Genomic DNA, 21,751 nt, shown 5'->3' on the forward strand with positions numbered 1-21,751 from the left:
CTACTGGGAGACTCCCCATGAGAATCAAGAGGCCCTATCCAGACGTTGAACTGAGGCGTCTCTGGAGACAGAGGAATCGGCTCTTCCTCCATAAGGGCCTACTTCTGAGGAATTCATTGGACCTGGAGAGCGATGCCATCAGATCTTGATTCCCCGGCGGGACGCCAAATTGGTGTTGGATGCCTACCACGACCGTTCCGGCCATTTCGGGGTCCATAAGACTGAGGCGACCATCCGTCAACGGTTCTATTGGATCGGGATGCGGGCTGACATTGAGAACTGGTGTGATGAATGCCCCGCCTGTAACATCTCCAAGGCGGGAGGAAGAGAGACTCGAGCTCCCTTGCATTCCATTGTGTCTAACCGCCAAACCAGCTTGTTGCCTTAGACCATGTGAAGTTGGCCCCAACGAGATGTGGATACACCTATGCCCTGACCATGGTCGATCACTACTCCAAGTGGGTAGTCGTGGTACCCGTCTGAGACTTGACTGCAAGGACCACAGCCATCACTTTCTACAAAGAGTATGTGAAACACTACGGCTGTCCTGAGTCCCTGCTCACAGACCGAGGCCCGGCTTTCGAATCTCAACTCTTCCATGAGCTGTGCACTTATCACGAGTGCAAAAAGCTTCGTACCACGGCCTATCACCCGCAAGGCAATGGCCTCTGCGAAAAAATCAACCAGGTCTTCATCAACATGCTAAGAACAGCTTCGGTGGCAAAGCGGGTGGAATGGCCTCACCTGTTGGATGAGCTGGTGGAAATCTACAACAACACCACCCATTTCTCTACAGGCTACTCCCCTTTCTATCTGATGTTTGGGCGCCAAGGTCAGCTTCCTCAAGGCCGCGCGCTTGGAGTTCAAGTAACTGACACTGTCAACCCTCTGCCTGATACCGACTGGGTCCAAGAGCATCAGAGGAGGATTCAAGACGCCCGAGAGATTGTCGACCAGAGGATGGGAGAGGCCCACCAGCGTCAGGAAGATGCTTATAATCAAGGGGCGCATGCCACACCACTAAGAGTGGGGGACAGAGTCTGGCTAAAAAAATATCACCGCACTCACAAGTTGGAGAGTTTATGGGAGCCTGAACCCTATGTCATTTCTGCTATTCCCTATCCAGAGACTGATGTGTATGAGGTCAAGAAGCCAGGTCTGGCCCCTCAAACTGTACACCGGAATAGGATAAAGCGCTGTGTAAGAGAGGATCTACAAGGCCTCACAGCATTCTGTCCAGCACCTGTACAGGCATTTCCGTCAGTTTCAGAGGCTCCATCTAAACCGGTCTCTCTTGAAGACATGCTCCAGACTGAACCATTCCTCATGGCTATTGGCTATCAGGGGATTCCGATGAACACCCCAGTTGTCCTGCCTCCTGCGGCTCCGCCTTCTGCAGTCCCTTCTCCTCAACCAGCTGTTGTCAATGACCCCCAATCTGTTCCAGAGCAAGTTACCCAGGAAGCCAACCTCATGCTGAGACGGTCTGAGCGCTCAACTCGGGGAATACCACCGGTCCGCTACAGAGACCAAAGTCCTTAAATTGTTCCTGTTTTGTTGTTGTTCCTGTGTGAAAAAAAAAAGTTATGCAACGTTCAAGGTTCGTGCCTGGTCCTCCTGACCAAATTCCCTTATTATCATCCAGCTATGGGCTGATGGACACTCATTGACCAAACTGTTCTTCAGTGCCTGTCCCAGAGCCTTTACATGGACGATGTTCTATATTGCCTAAAGAGACTCTACCACACAGAGACACTTATCCATTCCTTCCTAAAGCATTTTCCAGATTATGTGATTGTCAGAGGTTTATTATTGTATTTCATGATTGCACTTCAGTAGTCAAAAGTCTATTTTCTTGTCAGTCATATACATATTTATTTTCCTACCTCTGAGTAAGCAGACAAGTCATTTAGATAGTCTCAGAGTAAAGTGTGTCTTTTTAAAAAAGCATTTCTTCTCACAGTGTATATTTTCATGTCAGAGTCAGACAGTTTCCTTCACCTCTGAGTAAAGAAGTCAGTCTACATATTTATATCTATAGCCTCAGAGAAAGTGTATTTTCTAAAAAATGTATTTTCCAGAAGGATCTTCTATTTTCTCCATGCATAGTATTATTATATCTACAGCTGGAAGGATTATTTGAGCCAGTTTTCTTCAGATGTCTTCAGAGTTATGTGAGCCAATCCTCCTTCAGACCTCGCAGTATTTGTTGTCTTTTGTATTTCCCTTCCTTGTGTCTCCAGTGTTTGTTCACCTCTGTCTTGTCCCAACATAGTAGTTGCTACACATAGTCATACTCAACCTTTACACTTGTCCATACACATTGCACCTTGGATACCTTTTCGTGTGTTCGGCCTATGGAGTGCTTGTGTAGTATGATTGAGTGGTGTGTATGAGGGTACCCAGATGTATGTTTGCTTTTGTTATTTTATTCTTTCTCTTCCAGGTGTCCAAGACACTTCACACAGACACGCCATGGTAGAACACAGGTCTTCACAGGTTTCTTTCCAGTAGGGTAACTCATTTCATTGGAAACCTACTGTCAAACTGGCTGGAATATTGAGGGTCGCCCGCCAGCAGTTAAGTAGTCCTGACTTCCATGTCAGATGGTCCACGCACTAACTACCTGTAACCAGAGTACGTTAGGCACCCCTAGGTGAAGTCCTGCCACTAGGGTTTTCTTTCTCATTCTCTCTCGTCACCTGTGCCTTGAGCGTGGGAAACACACATCTACACATTCACTCACACTAACATGCCTTCCTCTTGTCTTGTTGTCCTGGTCTTCTATGTTCATTCGGCCACATCTACCTCAGCTTGTGGTTCGCCGAGGTCGGCTCATTTCTAGTAGGGAGGTATGCAGTGTCCCAGAACAGCCCTTCTTATGCTCATACTTTTAGTATAAACAGTTCTGTTCTGGAAAGCTATGGTCCACTGCAAACTGCGTGTATTGTGTCACCCCTGCAGTATTCAGGTCTGCCATTCCAGTCATTTATTGCATGTGTATTCAGGTATCAGTGTCTAAAGGTATTATGTCACCTCCTAGTGTTCAAGGATGGTACTTCTCATGTATATTCCTCTGTATATGCCTAGTGGTGTGATGATGCAATGGCTGGATGTCACGTGACTGTGCCCTGCTTCCATGGTAACACCAATGGTCATCAAGCTTTTGGCTGGGGTTACCATGTGACTTCCTGTGCTACCGCAGTCTATTCCCTACCATCAAGGGGATATGGTGTATCTGTCCTCTCTCCCTGCTAAAGAGAGAGGCCTGCGTTTTGCTCTGCTGCTCCAGTCCACTGGCTGTGTTCCTGTCTCAAGTCTCAAGATTCTCATCTGGGTGTCGATTCTTCAGTCATTCTTCAGCTCCTCTCATCTTCTCAAATCATCAACAGCAAGTATTTTATTCAAGTCTCATTCCACCCAGCATCTCAACTTCAGTATCACTACTACTCCCATCATTCAGCATGCTACTCTCACAGCCTATTGCAGCATCACCCATTACTCTGCTTTGTTCAAGATTGCCTTATTCCCGGTTGCATCCGGAGAGACTGTTACTACTAGATACCACCGTTACAATAAATATACAACTACCGTTGTTTCTGAACCTTGGCTTTGGTGTGATCATTGGTGCCCTGACTAAGGACAACGAAGAATCGCACGCCCAGTATTCCCGCATGGTCAGGAGCCCGGTTTCCAGCTGTATCACCCTCTTGCCTACACCGTGACCACATTATCCTACAGCTGCCCCAATTCCTGCACCCTCACACCATCTACACTGCAGAGTGGCCCCCACGGGTCAGGGCGCTGCATTTTATAACAGAGAAAATGACTTTTATTCCCCGGCTCGTGACTAGATACAAGCGGGGAAGTAGTCATGGTGGGCGGCTCCCCGCTCGTATCTAGTCACTGCGCTCTGCCTGTCAGCGCGCTCGGCGGGATGATTGACAGGCAGAGAGGCCAGTAAAGGACCTCTCTGCCTGTCAATCATCCCCTCTGAGCGTGCTGACAGGCAGAGCACAGTGACTAGATACGAGCGGGGAGCCGCCCACCATGACTCCTTCCCCGCTCGTATCTAGTCACGAGCCAGGGAATAAAAGTAATTTTCTCTGTTATAAAGCACCTGCTGCGGCCGCGGCCGGTAAGTGCCGGGGCCGCTCCAGGTGCTTTATACAATGCTCAAGGGAACCATATCAGCTCAAACGGGCTGATTGGTTCCCTTTAAGAGATGAGGGAGGTGAGTGCATGTTGTTGGCAGCATTAGACATTAGGGTTTAGCCCGCTCGCAATGTTCTCAACGTCCTTTTTTTTAAGCTGGATAACCCTGGATAATTGCTGTATCGGAAATTCCATAGGGCTCCATTAAAATTCAGTTGATAGCTACTTTACCAGTGAGAAGGAGATGAAGAGGCAGAGTGTGCGCTGCTGTGCGCATCTCCTCTTCATTCTAACGACTGGGGGGGGGTCACAGCACCCGGACCCAGACCGATACAGAACTTCTGACATGTCACTATGAGACGTCAGAAGTTTGTTTAAATGATAGGTACCCTCTAATAGAGTGTCTAATCAATAGAACTTTGCTATGCTGCGTTTACACGTAACGATTATCGTGCAAATTTGCGCGATAACGGTCAAATTCGAACGATAATCGTACGTGTAAACGTAGCGAACGATCGAACGACGCACGATAAATCGTACATCGTGATCTTTCATCAGGTCAGCAAATCGTCGTTCATCGTACGCAAAAAATTCGCACATCGTTCCGTGTGAACAGTCGTTCGCCGATTTAACCAATGTGTGAGATAGGCTTAAACGATCGCAAAACGATCGCAGTGCGAATATCCGTACGATATATCGTACCATCTAAACGCTGATCGTTATAAAAAAAAATCGTAAATCCGACATCGCTAATCGTACGATCGGGCCAATAATCGTTACGTGTAAACGCAGCATTACAATAGGGGATAAAAGCAAGCTGTTTATCTCCCAGCGTACAGATCAATCTTAGAATCTTTTAAAACATTGCCTTTGACTGGAGCAGAAGTAGAAGCAAACAAATTTATGAAATACTTGATATTTGTATCATATTTATGAATTATTCTGAGAAGCATTTTCAACAGTATTATAATGCAGCATTTATTTCAGCAATACAAAGTTTTAATAGAATGCTTTATGACAAAAAATATTGTGTGTGTATATATATATATATATATATATATATATATATATATATATATATATTTATTTTTTATTTTTTTAAACATGACTATTCTGGTGACAGTCATTTAAACATCAACGGTTGCCATCTACATTTCATTGTTTTCTTAGGGAATTTCCATGGTTTTGCATAGTTTCAATAGACACAGGACCCTGAGAAGAAAAAAAAAGGAATAAATATGATGTGTTAATTGTACCATAAATCAATACATTATAACAAGATAAAATAGGTTGGGTTGAACACAGTGCCTTGTGAGAAACTACACTGTTTTTCCTATTTTGTTGCACTACAGCCTGGAATTATAATGGATATTATTTTATATTATATATAACAGACCTAATGCTACCTAGCGCTTCTACATGGTCTGTGGACATGTTGTTCAGAAAAGCTTAAGGGGACATTTATGAAGTCCAGCGGTTTTTACGCCGGGCATACAAATGTCCCTGCAGCTCTGGAGCTCAGGGGATTTATGTATACTGCCTCTACAAAAATCCCAATGGCACGGAGCCTATCTGTGCGAAAATTTAGGAACCTACGCCAGCTCAGAGCTCGCGTAGGTTTCAGTATCGTTTTTCAACCGGATAAATATAGCGCACGCAGAGGCTGCGCCCCCTCTGTGTGCTGCCGCACCCCCGGTAACACCCCCTCTGGCGAAGGTGGCGCAGATGCAAAAAAATATACCATTTGCAAATATTTTTACAGCGATCTGCCCCATCTCTGCCTATAAAAGGTATTTACGCCTTTTCATACATGTCCCCCTAAGTCCTTCTGTTAGTCCTGTTGATACACAGAAGACAACAGCTACACTTTTAGGCTATGTTCACACAACGTAAGTTCTGTATTAACCATGGCCGTTGTTGTACAACGGCAACAACGGCCGTGATTCATACAGAACTTACATTGTGCTGCAGGCTGAGGGAATCCTGGCTGGAGTGTATACACATAGTATACACTTCCACGAAGATCGCTAGTGGCACCGCAAAAACTGTCATGTCAGTTTTCTGCGACCGCTATTCACTGAATAGTGGCTGCAGAAAGCCTGTCAGTACACACAGTGGAGTGTGCGGCCATTGTGTGCAGCTGCGAATTGGGATGCAGACGAGCACGGAAGCGCCCGCATCCCAATTCATCAAGAGTTAAGATCATCAAAATGATCTTCTCTGACACCGGCTATTCTGTGACCCAGCGGGGTCACAGAATCGTCGGTGTCTTACAAAGTGGTAACATGACCTTATGGTCCTTTTACATGGAACAATTATCGCTCGTTTTTGCACGATAACGATCGCATTTGAGCGATAATCGCTTGGTGTAAACGCTGCGAACGATCAAGCGATGAGCGAGAAATCGTTCATTTTGATCTTTCAACATGTTCTCAAATCTTAGTTGATCATTCACAAAAAATTCGCAGATTGTTCAGTGTAAACAGTCTTTCAACGATTTCACCTATGTGTGAGATAGGCTTAAGCGATCGCAAAACAATTTTTCCGTATGATGTAGCGTTCCGTCTAAACGCTGATCGTTCATTCAAAATCGTTAATTGTGCAATCGGGCGAATTATCGATCCATGTAAAAGTACCATTAGTCTCAAAAGATTGCTTCATTTCCTAACATCAGTAGAGTCAGCTGCTCCTTTCCTTCACTCATGAGCTTATTCACCTCACCAATACAATGAGGCACTTTTCACAGTGTTAAATGTAAGCCCTTCTCATACCCAGACTACTATTTTGTCCCTTTTATGAGAGGCCACCGAACCTTAGCTAGACATACTAGGTTGTGAAGGATTTAAAAGATAAAATTGCTTAACCCCTTGCCGCAAAATGACGTTCCTGGAACGTCATGTAAAGCAGGTAGTTCCCGCAACATGACGTTCCAGGAACGTCATGGCTTCCCTGCCTCCCCCCGCTGTCCCTATAGAAGATCGGGCAGCAGGAGGATGCTATGTCACACAGCATCCCCCTGCTGCCTCTGCCCGGAGGGGAGCCGCGCTCCCCCCGGGCAGTTAACCCCATAAACGCCGCGTCAATGCGACCGCAGCGTCTATGGGGAGATCGGGCGGTGGGGGGAGGCTGCAGCACGTTGCCTCCCCCCACCGCCACAACTAGTATGTCCCCCGGCCCCCTCCCCTTGCCCCCCGATACCGGAGATCACCGCTATTACCGTTATAGCGGTGATCTCCGGTACCGGGAATTACCGGCGCCGCCGAGAGCTTTCATCTCCCCCCACCGTGAATCCACGGTGGGGGGAGATGAAAAATGTCCCCTCAGACCCCAGATCAGCCCCCCCGATCAGACCCCAGATCCCCGTACCCGGGCGGCCATCAGATCCAAGATGGCCGCCCCCATCCCTGCGATGTTTGTTCGCAGGGATGGAAATAAATTATGATCAAAGCCCCATGCTCTCCGCCACCGGAGGTAGCGGAGAGCATGGGGCAGTGATCGGGGACCCCCCCGTGTGGTCCCGGAGCAGGCGATCGGCGGTATATACTATATACCGCCGATTGCCTGTTCCCAGTGCTGCCGGCACTTTTTATCCCGTCACCATAAATCATTGGTGACAGGGGATAAAAAGTGTTACAGTGTCGCCCCCCCAAGTCGCCCCTCACCCCCCCTGTCACCCCCGTCCCCCAGTCACCCCCCCCTTCCCCATATACTCACCGGATCCACGGAGCTCCTTCCTCCTCGACGTCCTGGCTGGTTATGAAGTGCGCATGCGCTCCACAACCAGCCAACTCTGAAAATTTAAAGTGACAGAGACCAATTTGGTCTCTGTCACTGAACTATGATTACTGTGATAGAAAATATCACAGTAATCATAATAATACAGTGAAACAAATGTGTAAAAGTACAAAAAGTGACAAACACACAAAAAAATAAAACACACACTTTTTTTTATTATAGTAATAACTGCAGTTTACTCCCAGATTATTCCTAACCCCCCAGATTACCCGTAACCGCCCCAGGTTGCCTGTAACCGCCCCAGCTTGTCCGTAATCACGCCAGATTGCACATAACCGCCCCAGATTGCACGCAACCACCTCACGTTGCCCGTAACCACCACACGCTGACCGTAACCACCGCACACTGCCTCTAACCACCCCACGTCGCCTCTAACCACCGCACGTCGCCTCTAACCACCCCACGTCGCCTCTAACCACCCCACGTCGCCTCTAACCACCGCACACTGCCTCTAACCACCGCACACTGCCTCTAACCACCGCACGTCGCCTCTGACCACCCCACGTCGCCTCTGACCACCCCACGTCGCCTCTGACCACCGCACGTCGCCTCTGACCACCGCACGTCGCCTCTGACCACCGCACGTCGCCTCTGACCACCGCACGTCGCCTCTGACCACCCCACGTCGCCTTTGACCACCGCACGTCGCCTTTAACCACCCCACGTCGCCTCTAACCACCGCACGTCGCCTCTAATCACCGCACGTCGCCTCTAACCACCGCACGTCGCCTCTAACCACCGCACTTCGCCTCTAACCACCGCACTTCGCCTCTAACCACCGCACCTTGCCTCTGACTACCGCACGTCGCCTCTAACACACCGCACACTGCCTCTAACGACAGCACGTCGCCTCTTACCACAGCACGTCGCCTCTAACCACCGCACGTCGCCTCTAACCACCGCACGTCGCCTCTGACCACCGCACGTCGCCTCTGACCACCGCACGTCGCCTCTGACCACCGCACGTCCCAGATTATTCCTAACCCCCCAGATTACCCGTAACCGCCCCAGGTTGCCTGTAACCGCCCCAGCTTGTCCGTAATCACGCCAGATTGCACATAACCGCCCCAGATTGCACGCAACCACCTCACGTTGCCCGTAACCACCACACGTTGACCGTAACCACCGCACACTGCCTCTAACCACCCCACGTCGCCTCTAACCACCGCACGTCGCCTCTAACCACCCCACGTCGCCTCTAACCACCCCACGTCGCCTCTAACCACCGCACACTGCCTCTAACGTGTGCGCTCTAACCACCGCACGTCGCCTCTGACCACCCCGCGTCGCCTCTGACCACCGCACGTCGCCTCTGACCACCGCACGTCGCCTCTGACCACCGCACGTCGCCTTTAACCACCGCACGTCGCCTCTAACCACCCCACGTCGCCTCTAACCACCCCACGTCGCCTCTAACCACCGCACCTTGCCTCTAACCACCGCACCTTGCCTCTGACTACCGCACGTCGCCTCTAACACACCGCACACTGCCTCTAACCACCGCACGTCGCCTCTGACGACAGCACGTCGCCTCTTACCACAGCACGTTGCCTCGCCTCTAACCACCGCACGTTGCCTCTGACCACCGCACGTTGCCTCTGACCACCGCACGTTGCCTCTGACCACCGCACGTTGCCTCTGACCACCGCACGTTGCCTCTGACCACCGCACGTTGCCTCTGACCACCGCACGTTGCCTCTGACCACCGCACGTTGCCTCTGACCACCGCACGTTGCCTCTGACCACCGCACGTTGCCTCTGACCACCGCACGTTGCCTCTGACCACCGCACGTTGCCTCTGACCACCGCACGTTGCCTCTGACCACCGCACGTTGCCTCTGACCACCGCACGTTGCCTCTGACCACCGCACGTTGCCTCTGACCACCGCACGTTGCCTCTGACCACCGCACGCTGCCTCTGACCACCGCACGCTGCCTCTGACCACCGCACGCTGCCTCTGACCACCGCACGCTGCCTCTGACCATCCCACGTTGCCCCTGACCATCCCACGTTGCCTCTGACCATCCCACGTTGCCCCTGACCATCCCACGTTGCCCCTGACCACCGCACGTTGCCCGTAACCACTGCACGTTGCCCTTAACCACCGCACGTTGCCTCTAACCACCCTAAATTGCCAATGACCCCCTCCAGATTGCCCATAACCACGCCAGATTGCCGTAACCAACCCAAATTACATATAAGCACTTTAGTTTATCCGTAACCAACCCAGATTGTCCGTAACCACCTCACGTTGGCCGTAACCACAGCAGGTTGCCTGTAATCATCTCAAGATTACCCGTAACCACAGCAGGTTGCCCATCACCACCCCAGATTACTCGTAACCACCCCACATTACCTGTAATCTCATTTTTTTATTGTATTTTAGTAAATGCGCTGTTCTAATAACCATTACTAGCTGAGGTTTTGCTCCAGCAAATTGGCGCTCCCTTCCTTCTGAGCCCTGCTGTGTGCCCATACAGTGGATTATGCCCACATATGGGGTACTGTTCTACTCAGGAGAACCTTCTTTACAGATTTTGGGGTGAATTTTCTCCCCTGTTCCTCGTGAAATTGAGAAATTTCAAACGAAAGGAACATATTATTGGAAAAATTCGAGTTTTTCATTTTTACTGTCTACTTTTGAATACTTTCCTCTAATACCTGTGGGGTCAAAATGGTCACCACACCCCAAGATGAATTCTCTGAGGGGTGCACTTTCCAAAATGGGGTGACTTATGGTGAGATTTTACTCCGCTGGCACTACAGGGGCTCTGCAAACGCACCTGGCGCTCAGAAACTTCTACAGCAAAATCTGCACTGAAAATGCTAATTGGCGCTCCTTTCCTTCTGAGCCCGGCTGTGTGCCCATACAGTGGTTTATGCCCACATATGGGGTACCGTTGTACTCAGGAGAACCTGCATTACAGATTGTGGGGTGAATGTTCTCTCCTGTTCCTCGTGAAATTTAGAAATTTCTAACTAAGCAAACATATTATTGGAAAAATTCGAGTTTTTCATTTTTACTCTCTACTTTTTAATACTTTCCTCTAATACCTGTGAGGTCAAAATGCTCACCACACCCCAAAATGAATTCTTTGAGGGGTGTACTTTCCAAAATGGGGTGACTTATGGGGAGATTTTACTCCGCTGGCACTACAGGGGCTCTGCAAACGCACCTGGCGCTCAGAAGCTTCTTCAGCAAAATCTGCACTGAAAATGCTAATTGGCGCTCCTTACCTTCTGAGCCCGGCTGTGTGCCCATGCAGTGATTTATGCCCATGTATGGGGTACCGTTCTACTCAGGAGAACCTGCGTTACAGATTGTGGGGCGAATGTTCTCTCCTTTTCCTTGTGAAATTGAGAAATTTCAAACTAAACTAACATATTATTGGAAAAATTCAGGTTTTTCATTTTAACTGTCTAATTCTGAATACTTTCCTCTAATACCTGTGGGGTCAAAATGGTCACCACACACTAAGATGTATTCTTTGAGGGGTATACTTTCAAAAATGGGGTGACTTATGGGGGGGTTTCTCTCTGCTGACACTACAGGGGCACTGCAAACACACCTGGCGCTCGGAAACTTCTTCAGCAAAATCTGCATTAAAAAAGCTAATTGGCGCTCCCTTCCTTCTGAGCCCCGCTGTGTGCCCATACAGTGGTTTACGCCCACATCTGGGGTACCGTTGTATTCAGGAAAACCTGCGTTACAAATTTTGGGGAGCTTTTTTTCTCATGTTCCTTTTGAAAATTAGAAACTTTAATCTAAACGTATATATTATTGGAAAATTTAAATTTTCAATTTTTTTACGCCCTGATGGTGAACACTTTCCTCCAGCCCCTGTAGGGTTAAAATGCTCATTATACCCCTAGATTAATTCTTTAAGGTGTCTAGTTTCCAAAATGTGGTCACTTATGGGGGTTTCCAGTATACAAGCCTCCTAAATCCATTTAAAAAAAGAACTGGTCCCTAAAAAAAATCCATTTTGGAAATTTCATGAAAATTTGATATATTGCTAATAAATTTCAAAGTCCTGTAACACCTTAAAAAAGTAAAATATGTTTACCAAATTATGCCAGAATAAAGAAGACATATTGATAATGTGATTTAGTAACTAATTTATGTGCTATGACTTCCTTTTTTAAGAAGCAGAGCATTTCAAAGTTCATAAAATGCTAATTTTTCAAATTTTTCATGATATTTTGATGTTTTTCACAAAAAAAACACAAAGTAGTGACCAAATTTTTCCACTAACATAAAGTGCCATATGTGACGAAAAAACCATCTCAGAATCGCTAGCATACTTTAAAGCATCACTGAGCTATAAGCGCATAAAGTGAGACAGGTCAGATTTTAAAAAATTAGCTTGGTCATTAAAGGGAACCTGTCACCCCCCGTGCCGGGGTGACAGGCTCCCGACCCCCCTATACTTACCTCATCCCGCCGGGTCCCGCTTCTGGATTCGGTCGGGTCCCAGAGATCTCAGCCGCTGCAGCCCGGCGCGCGCTGAGAGATGAGTCCAACGCTCATAGAGAATGACGGAGCGCTGGACTCTCCTGTCATTCTCTATGAGCGTTGGACTCATCTCTCAGCGCGCGCGCCGGGCTGCAGCGGCTGAGATCTCCGGGACCCGACCGAATCCAGAAGCGGGACCCGGCGGGATGAGGTAAGTATAGGGGTCTCTAACGGGGGTCGGGAGCCTGTCACCCCGGTACGGGGGGTGACAGGTTCCCTTTAAGGCCAAAACAGGCTTTAGAGGCAAGGGGTTAAAGGGCAACTCCAGCAATTTTTTTCTTTTAACTGAGCTTATGTCAGAAAGTGCCAGAGATTTTTTATTAACTTCTATTAAAAAGGTATAGTCTTCCAGTACTTATCAGCTGCTGTATGTCCCACATATCTATGTACACTACTAAAAAAAAATATAAAGGGGACACATAAATAAACCATCCTAGATCTGAATGAATGAAATATTCTCATTGAATACTTTATTCTGTACAAAGTTGAATGTGCTGACATGAAAATCACACAAAAATCATAAATGGAAACAAAATTTATTAACCAATAGAGGCCTGGATTTTGAGTCACACACAAAGTTAAAGTAAAAAAAACACACTACAGGCTGATTGAACTTTGATCTGGGGAGCGGGCGTAGCTTCAATGCCTTCATCTTGCAGGAACTGCTGACACACTCCAGCCACATGAGGTCTAACATTGTCCTACATTTGGAGGAACCCAGGCAGGGGCATTGCTAGGGTACTAAAACATCCGGGACCCTGGCTCTCTGAGTTCCGTCATAAGCAGTTAGCGAAGGAGCCCATTGCAGAAGCTAGTAACCCCAATGACTGCTCTAGCTCTACTTCCCCCACTTTTAATAACTGCAGCTAAGCAGACACAAGCAGCCACCTGCCCTGGGCTCCTGTTAGGCTCACTGTCATCGGTAATGGTATACCCCAGTGGTGCCCACCACTGCAAGAGTGACCCAGGAAGCTCCCTCACAGCTCCCTCTGTACACATGGCCTCTGGGGAACTCCTACCAGAAAACGTTATACAAAATGCAAAAACCTAATTCAGTGACTCACAGGTGACGTCTTCTTTAAACTGAGATGTTCTCTTTTCCTTTTCCTCCCCATTCGGCCCAGGCCTCCATGATGATTTCTTTTAGCTACAATTCATCTGCTCTGCCCCCATAGTATATGCCTCCTGCTCTACCCCCATAGTATATGCCTCCTGCTCTGCCCCCAAAGTATATACGCCTGCTCTGCCCCCATAGTATATACCCCTGCACTGCCCCATAGTATATACCCCTGCTCTGCCCCCATAGTATATACCCCTGCTCTGCCCCCATAGTATATACCTCATGCTCTGCCCCCAAAGTATATACCCCTGCTTTGCCCCCATAGTATACGCTTCCTGCTCTGCCCCCATAGTATACGCCTCCTGCTCTGCCCCCATAGTATACACCTCCTGCTCTGCCCCCATAGTATACACCTCCTGCTCTGCCCCCATAGTATATACCCCTGCTCTGCCCCCATAGTATATACCTCCTGCTTTGCCCCCATAGTATATACCTCCTGCTTTGCCCCCATAGTGCATGCCCCCTGCTCTGCCTCAACACAAATAAACAAAAAAGTCATACTGACCTAATCCGGCCAGAGCACAGGTCTTCTCTCTTCTAGCTGTCTTCTAGCTTCTATGCCCCCGGGGATGGATCCTCCAGCAGGCGCGATGATGTCATCGCATTGCACCTGCTGAGGAGATCACATCCAGCGCTCGGGATATCATGGAGGAGGGAGGAGGGGGCGGAATGGCTGTGCACAGTGAGGTCTGGGGGAAGCATGGGCAGGCCGGAGGGTATTTGGGGCATTATTGAGTTGAACAGTCCTGGGGGGAGACCTGCTGGCGGGCCGGAGGGTATTTGGGGGGGCCTGCTGGCGGGCCGGAGGGTATTTGGGGCATTATTGAGTTCAACAGTCCTGGGTAGGGGACCTGCTGGAGCCACCCGACCATGTCAGGACACCTCAGGGCCCACCAGGGGGATCCTCCGGAGGCAGGAGAGAGGCTGAATGGGAGCTGGGCGCCGCTGCAGCCGGGTGCGACGCACGCATGCAATGACGCCATCGGGCACTTGTTCATTGGATGCGTGCGCAGCGGCGGTACCTGGGGGCAGGCAGTACATGGTGCGAGCAGGCCAGGGATCCTTATTAGAGGCCGCGGCTGCTTTTTTTTCAGCACTGGCGAGCCGTGGGTGGCGGAGGGAAAAATTTTTTCGGGGCTAGGCTGAATTCATTTGGGATATTCATGCATAGCGACGCCACTGAACCCAAGGCCGACTGCGCCAGCATATGGTCTCACAAGGGCTTTGAGGATCTCATCTCGGTACCTAATGGCAGTCAGGCAACCTCTGGCGAGCACATGGAGGGCTGTCATATGTGAAGAAAGTTATAGAACAGCACATCACCTTAAAAAGCTTCACCTTTATTTTACATCAGACAGTACAAAGCATTGTACTGTCTGATGTAAAATAAAGGTGAAGCTTTTTAACCCCTAGACCACCAAGGACGTACCTATGGCATAGCAATGATCAGTGTGTGTAATGTAACAAATGTATGTAAAAGTCCCCCAAGGGAACTTAAAATGTGTGTAAAAAAAAAAAATGTTTTACAAACACCCCAAAGCCCCTCCCCTAATAAGTTTAAAACATCCCCCTTTCTCGTTATATAAATAAAACATATAAAAATAAATAAATAAACATAATATACTGTAGTGTGCATAATTGTCCGATCTATAAAAATATAACAATCGTCATCGCGAACGACAAACAGTGTAAACGAAAAGAGGGAGAAAAGTGTGCAGATTGCCGATTTTTTTTGTTTGTTTTGTTACATTATATATAAATTTTTTTTTTATAAAAAGTGATCAAAACATCCGATCATTACAAATATGGTATTAATAAAAACTAGAGATCATGTGGAAAAATGACACCCTATACAGCCCCGTAGGTGAAAAAATAAAACCATTATAAGTGTCACAATAGGCCCATTTTATTAATAATTAATTGCAAAAAAAAAAAAGGATTTCATAAAAAACAAACAAACATAACATTAGAAAATATGTGTAAACCTGCATATGGTTGTGTTCGGGCTGACCTATAGAATAATGGTATCATGTTGCTTTTACCATATAGTGCATTACGTAGACACAGGAACCCCCTAAAAGTTACCATATTGCATTCTTTTTTACAATTTCACCAATTTATATCTTCATAAATAATATATTTGGGATTCCGTCATACATGTTATGGTAGAATGAAAGACGCCATTACAAAGTACAAATACTCCTGTAAAAAACAAGCCCTTACATTACACGGCCCTGTAGATAGAAAACTGAAAGTGCTAGAGCTCTTAGAAGGGGAGGAGTAAAAAAAAGAAAACACAAAAATGAAGATTTGCGCGGTCCACTGGGTCATTTTGGGCTTGGTCCTCAAAGGGTTAGGGTGATGTGCCGTTCTACAACTTTCGTCACATATGATGTTTATGGACTGCTATTGTGAACAGAGCCAAGGTGAGAGTATACTATATAGAGGAGTGACCTGTGACCTGTAGTGCCGCTGCAACTTCTTTGTGCAGCCCTCCAAAGAAATGCTACCCCACACTATTACTGACCCACTGCCAAACTGGTCATGCTGAAGGATACTGCAGGTAAAGATCGCTCTCCACAGCATCTCCAGACTGTGGCAGTGTCATCCTGCTTTCATTTTTGAAGAGCACAGGGCGCCAGTGGCGAATTTGCCAATTCTGGTGTTCTCTGGCAACTGCCAAGCGTCCTGCATGGTGTCGGGCTGTGAGCACAACCCCCATCTGTGGATGTCGGGCCCTTATACCATCCCAATGGAGTCCGTTTCTAACTGTTCGTGCAGACAAATGCACATTTGTGGTCTGCTGGAGGTCATTCTGCAGGCCTTCATGCCACATTGCCTCATTGATGTGCCATCCTGGATGTAGAGTCTGTCTCATGCTACCACGAGTGTGAAAGCACCACCAACATTCAAAAGTGACCAAAACATCATCCAGATAGCATAGGTACTGAGAAGTGGTCTGTGGTCCCCACCTGCAGAACCACTCCTTTATTGAGTGTGTCTTGATAATTGCATTTGAAATTCATTGTCAATCATTGTTGCTTCCTAATGGTCCTTTCATACGGAACGATTTATCGTTCGAATTTGCATGATAACGATCGAATTCGAACGATAATCGTACGTGTAAACGCAACGAACGATCAAACGACAAGCGAGAAATCGTTCATTTTGATCTTTCAACATGTTCTCAAATTATCGTTGGTCGTTCGCAAAAAATTTGCAGATCGTTCCGTGTAAATATTCTTTCAACAATTTCACCTGTGTGTGAGATAGACCTAAGCGATCGCAAAACGATCGCATAACAATTTTTTCATACGATGTATCGTTCCGTCTAAACGCTGATCGTTATAAAAAAAACATTGTTCATTTAAAATCGTTAATCGTGTGATCGGGCGAATTATTGCTCCGTGTAAAAGTACCATAAGTGCACAGTTTGATTTCACAGAAGTTTAAGTTTACTTGGAGTTACATTCAGGGCCGTCTTATCCATTGGGCAGGGTAGGCGGCTGCCCGGGGGCCCTTGCGTCCTAGGGGGCCCCTGCCCTCTGTGACCTGTATTTTTAGCTTTATAAGACGCACTTATAAAACTAAGTGCGTCCTATTAAGCAAAGACGGCTCCCAAGCAGTGCTGAGCACCGCAAGGAAGCCGTCCCGCCCGCCCCCTCTATTGCCGCTCACTATGCATATGCATAGTGAGCGGCCCTGAGCCACCCCCTCCGCCCGCCCCTTCTATCACTTCTCAGCTGACAGCCGATCAGAAGCCAGGAAAGTGCAATGAGCAGCACTTTCCTGGGCTTCTGATCGACTCAGCTAAGCGGCGATAGAAGGGGCGGGCAGTCCAGGAACTCACCCGTCCGGCGGCCCCAGCAGCTCCTCTCCAGTCAGCGCGCACTCCCGACATCCTCCGGCACAGGCAGCGGGGTACAGAGACGCTGCCTGTGTCCTGGATGTGTCATGCAGCAGGTCACTTCCGGCACAGGCAGTCACTCCGTACCCCGCTGCCTGTGCCGGAGGATGTCGGGAGTGCGCGCTGACGGGAGACATCAGCTGCTGGGGCCGCCGGACAGGTGAGTAACTGGTTTGTTGTTTTGGGGGGCACTGGCTACTATGGGGGGCACGGGCTACTATGGGGGGCACTGGCTACTATGGGGGGCACTGGCTACTATGGGGGGGACTGGCTACTATGGGGGGGGGGACTGGCTACTATGGGGGGGGACTGGCTACTATGGGGGGGGACTGGCTACTATGGGGGGGGACTGGCTACTATGGGGGGGGTCTGGCTACTATGGGGGGCACTGGCTACTATGGGGGGCACTGGCTACTATGGGGGGCACTGGCTACTATGGGGGGCACTGGCTACTATGGGGGGCACTGGCTACTATGGGGGCACTGGCTACTATGGGGGGCACTATATGGGGGGGATTGGCTACTATGGGGGGCACTATATGCAAAGATGTGGGGGATTTGATGGTGGCGGTTGGGGGGGCCAATTCGCACCTCTGCCCAGGGGCCCATAATGCTGTTAAGACGGCCCTGGTTACATTGTGTTGTTTAAGTGTTACCTTTATATTTTTGAGCAGCGTATATGTACATACAGCAGCTGATAAGTACTGGAACACGAGATTTTTTTTAAAGAAGTATATTACAAATTTCAGCAAGTGTTATCTGTAGGAGACAGAATTGATGACATCAGAAATGCAATGGGGGCCAATACATTTTGGTGCCGATTTCCCAGAGGGAACTCTAAGCTAGATATATTTTTTACAGAAAGTGAGACCTGGCCCCCTACTTTATAATCCGGACCAGATATGTGTCTTTTATTAGTCTGATGCTTAAAGGGTTCTTGGGCTTTAACCAAGCTCTGCCGAGCTTGGGCCCATACTGTGCATAGTCATTGATAGATCCAGCTAAGGGGTTAACAGATTCAGCGCTGTGTACAGACAAGTATCTGGGAGACATTTTTATGGCAGAATTTTCCCTATTACTTAGCACAAATTTTGCTAAAGGAAGAAATTCTCTCTACTTGTCTTAAGCGTCAGACACTAAACATCTCAAGAACTGTTCTAATAAATGACAAATGGGTCCACGGTTTTTCTGGAAGAGGAAGGGATTGGAGAAGGCTATTCATCAACATACGTTGCCATCACAATACCTATTCTTCCTGATGACGCCGCTTGGGATGAAATGTGTTGAAGAGCTAATACACTGATCTTAAAATCAACAATTAGGGTGACTTCACAATTCCCAGTAATGCAGACTGGGTATTAGAGATATAGGAGCAGCTTAGAATCCTGTTACAAATATTGTTCGCCCTAATATCAAGTTTTTCATCTGTACTGCTATTTTAGAGATTATAATAAAGTTAATATTTTAGGGGTGTTGATGCAAAAGGGGCTTTTTTTGCCCCAGGCTACAGCCTGAGGGTTTTGGGTGTTTATAGGAATGTCAGGATGCTCAGCTAAAGCAGAACAACAAATCTTCTCCAAAAGATGGAGAATCAGGGCACAAAAAATTTCCCTTATGGGGTATTTCGGGGAGGAACAGCCTGTGAACTTGTCACAGCGGCAGCAAGATCAGAATGGATCGTGGCAACCACTACACTAGGGGAAACATTTTTTTGAGGTATCTCCTTAGGTGCATCACTGGCACAAAAACTACAAGAAAGTGCTTCTGAATACACATTTTTGGTGCCAGGGCAATACGTCATAACAAAATCAAAGCAGAAGAATAATGCCCAACAAGCCTGTCTAGGAGAGTATTGTTTAGCATTGTCAAGATGAAATAGATTTTTGTGATCCGTAATCTCCACTCCTTAAATGCCTACTTGATGGCCAAGAGCCCATGATTACCGACATAATAGTTGCGCTCAGAGGAGAAGAAGGCTACAGGTTTTGAATGTGTCATAAACTGAAATAACAGGTCCCACTCCTACTTCAACCTACTTCAATGATAAACGGTTAAGAGCCCTGTTACACCAGCAGATTATGTGACAGATTTTTTTGAGCCAAAGCCAGGAACAGACTATAAACAGAGAATAGCTAAAAAAAGGAAAGTCTGAGATTCTCCTCTTTTCAAATCCACTCCTGGCTTAAGCTTAAAAAAATCTGCCAGATAATCGGTTGGTGTAATAGGGCCCTAAGGGTGGTATTCCACGAGCCAAGCAGGGCCCGATCAACGATGTAAACGAGTGCCGATCTGCTAGATCGCCGCTCGTTTACTGGGCCTATTCCACGGCCCGATGATCGTTGAGCGAGGGCTGCAGGGACATTGTTACCGATGTCCTTGCAGCAATAAGTTATCTGTAAAGTCTTCTCCTCCGCTCTGTCTTCCTCCCCGCCCCCGCGCTCTAGCCTCAGAATGGCCTGTCAGCTGACAAGCCACTCAGCCAATCACAGGCCGCAGCGGTCCCGGCCTGTGATTGGCTGAGCGCTCCGTCAGCTGACAGGCCACTCTGAAGCTAGAGCGCGCGGGACCCGGGGAGGAAGACAGAGCGGAGAAGCCCTGCAGGTAATGTATGCTGTGCTTCTCAAATCGTTGGTCGCCCGCCGCGCACCGCTATTCCACCGTAGCGATGCACAGTGGGGGAACGATGATTTTAGGTCTGGCCCTAAATGAACGATCGGCCGATGACACCATCGGCTGATCGTTCTCTTTATTCCGCCGAGCGATAATGGGCCGAATGGGGCCGATTCGGCCGATTATCGTTCCTGTGGAATAGGGCCCTAAGTCGGGTTGTATCAAGACTGGGGCTTCGACATAACACCTCTTGAGTTGTCTGAATGCCTTTTCAGCCTCCGAACAGGTCCAATTAGTCAGATTAGCACCTTTATAGTTAGGGTCCATTAATAGCAAAGATCAAGCAATTTTTAAAACCTTTACAGTAGTGATTAGAAAATCCTAAGAATCATTGGAGTGCTTTTAAACTCATTCCCAGTTGTCAATGGCCATGACAAAAAGAATTTGGAGTAATTACGTAACCCGAAAAAGTGATCTTTTGGACCACGAACAGGAACTTAGACAATTTGGCAAGGAGATTCTAGCGCAAGAGAGAAATGACTTGACTGACATGATCAACATGAGTAGCCCAGTTAGGAGAGAAAATCAAAATATCATCAGGGTAGACGACAACAAATTGACCAAGAAAGTTCCTGAAAAAATCATTTACATAGTTTTGGAAAACGGCTAGGGCATTACACACCCCGAAGGCATGACCATATATTCAAAGTGGCCCTTCGGGGTGTTAAATGCCATTTTCACTCGTCTCCCTCAGATTGTAGGCCCTACGGAGACCAATCTTAGAGAACCAGCGTATGATAGCTTTCTGGAGACTCTCTTGAATACACTCCTGCATAGCCTTACATTTGGAAACATAGAGATTAAAGATTCTCCCCTTGGGATATAATGATCCTGGAAGGAGCTCAATACTGGAATCGTAAGGCCTATGCGGGTGCAATGCCTCAGAAGAGCCCTTTTAAAGATATCTTTGAAATCCAAAAGAAAGTTTGGAATATCACTCTCTTCTGAGACAATGTCATCAGCATGTAACATAATGCAATGGAAATGCAAACCCATTTTACCAGTTTCCTCTTGGACCAGTAAAGAACTGAATTATGAAAGTCTAGCTAGAGAGGTCCCAAAGAAATATCAGAGGACAGATAATCCATCACCAAAAAAAACGAATGGAGCCTATCTGTACACAGATCTGTGAGGTCAGATCTTACCCCTGGCCGATGGGGTAAATTTGGCTCCAGTTACTGACAGGGGACAATCAAGATAAGCCAAAACCTAGAGCAATGACAAAAGAGGAATTAACAAAGTTGGCCAGCTCTCCAGAATCAACCAGAGCTTGGCCAGAAATTATTTTGTTAAAATATGACAAGGACACCAGCAGCATCAATCTACTCCAAATCTCGTAAGATACCTGACCACCTGATTACCATTCAGGTGCTGGAGTTTTCGCCGGTGGTCTTGGCTTGGCGGAACAGTCTCAGACTTAAAGGGAACCTGTCACCCCCCGTGCCGGGGTGACAGGCTCCCGACCCCCGTTAGAGACCCCTATACTTACCTCATCCCGCCGGGTCCCGCTTCTGGATTCGGTCGGGTCCCGGAGATCTCAGCCGCTGCAGCCCGGCGCGCGCGCTGACAGATGAGTCCAACGCTCATA

The 21,751-nt window shown here is 47.9% G+C and overlaps 1 protein-coding gene across 2 annotated transcripts in view; it reads right to left on the bottom strand.

Annotated features, from left to right (window-relative positions):
* Window positions 1-5,231: 5,231 nt before the first annotated feature.
* ANKRD44 (ankyrin repeat domain 44) overlaps window positions 5,232-21,751 on the bottom strand; it is a 552,838-nt gene continuing 536,318 nt past the window's right edge. For both annotated transcript variants that reach the window (XM_069983563.1, XM_069983562.1), the window contains one exon: window positions 5,232-5,367. The gene's annotated coding sequence lies outside the window, so the exon portion shown is untranslated. The remainder of the gene's footprint in view (window positions 5,368-21,751) is intronic.

The sequence above is a fragment of the Dendropsophus ebraccatus genome, chromosome 9, assembly GCF_027789765.1.
Source record: "Dendropsophus ebraccatus isolate aDenEbr1 chromosome 9, aDenEbr1.pat, whole genome shotgun sequence".
NCBI lineage: Eukaryota > Metazoa > Chordata > Amphibia > Anura > Hylidae > Dendropsophus > Dendropsophus ebraccatus.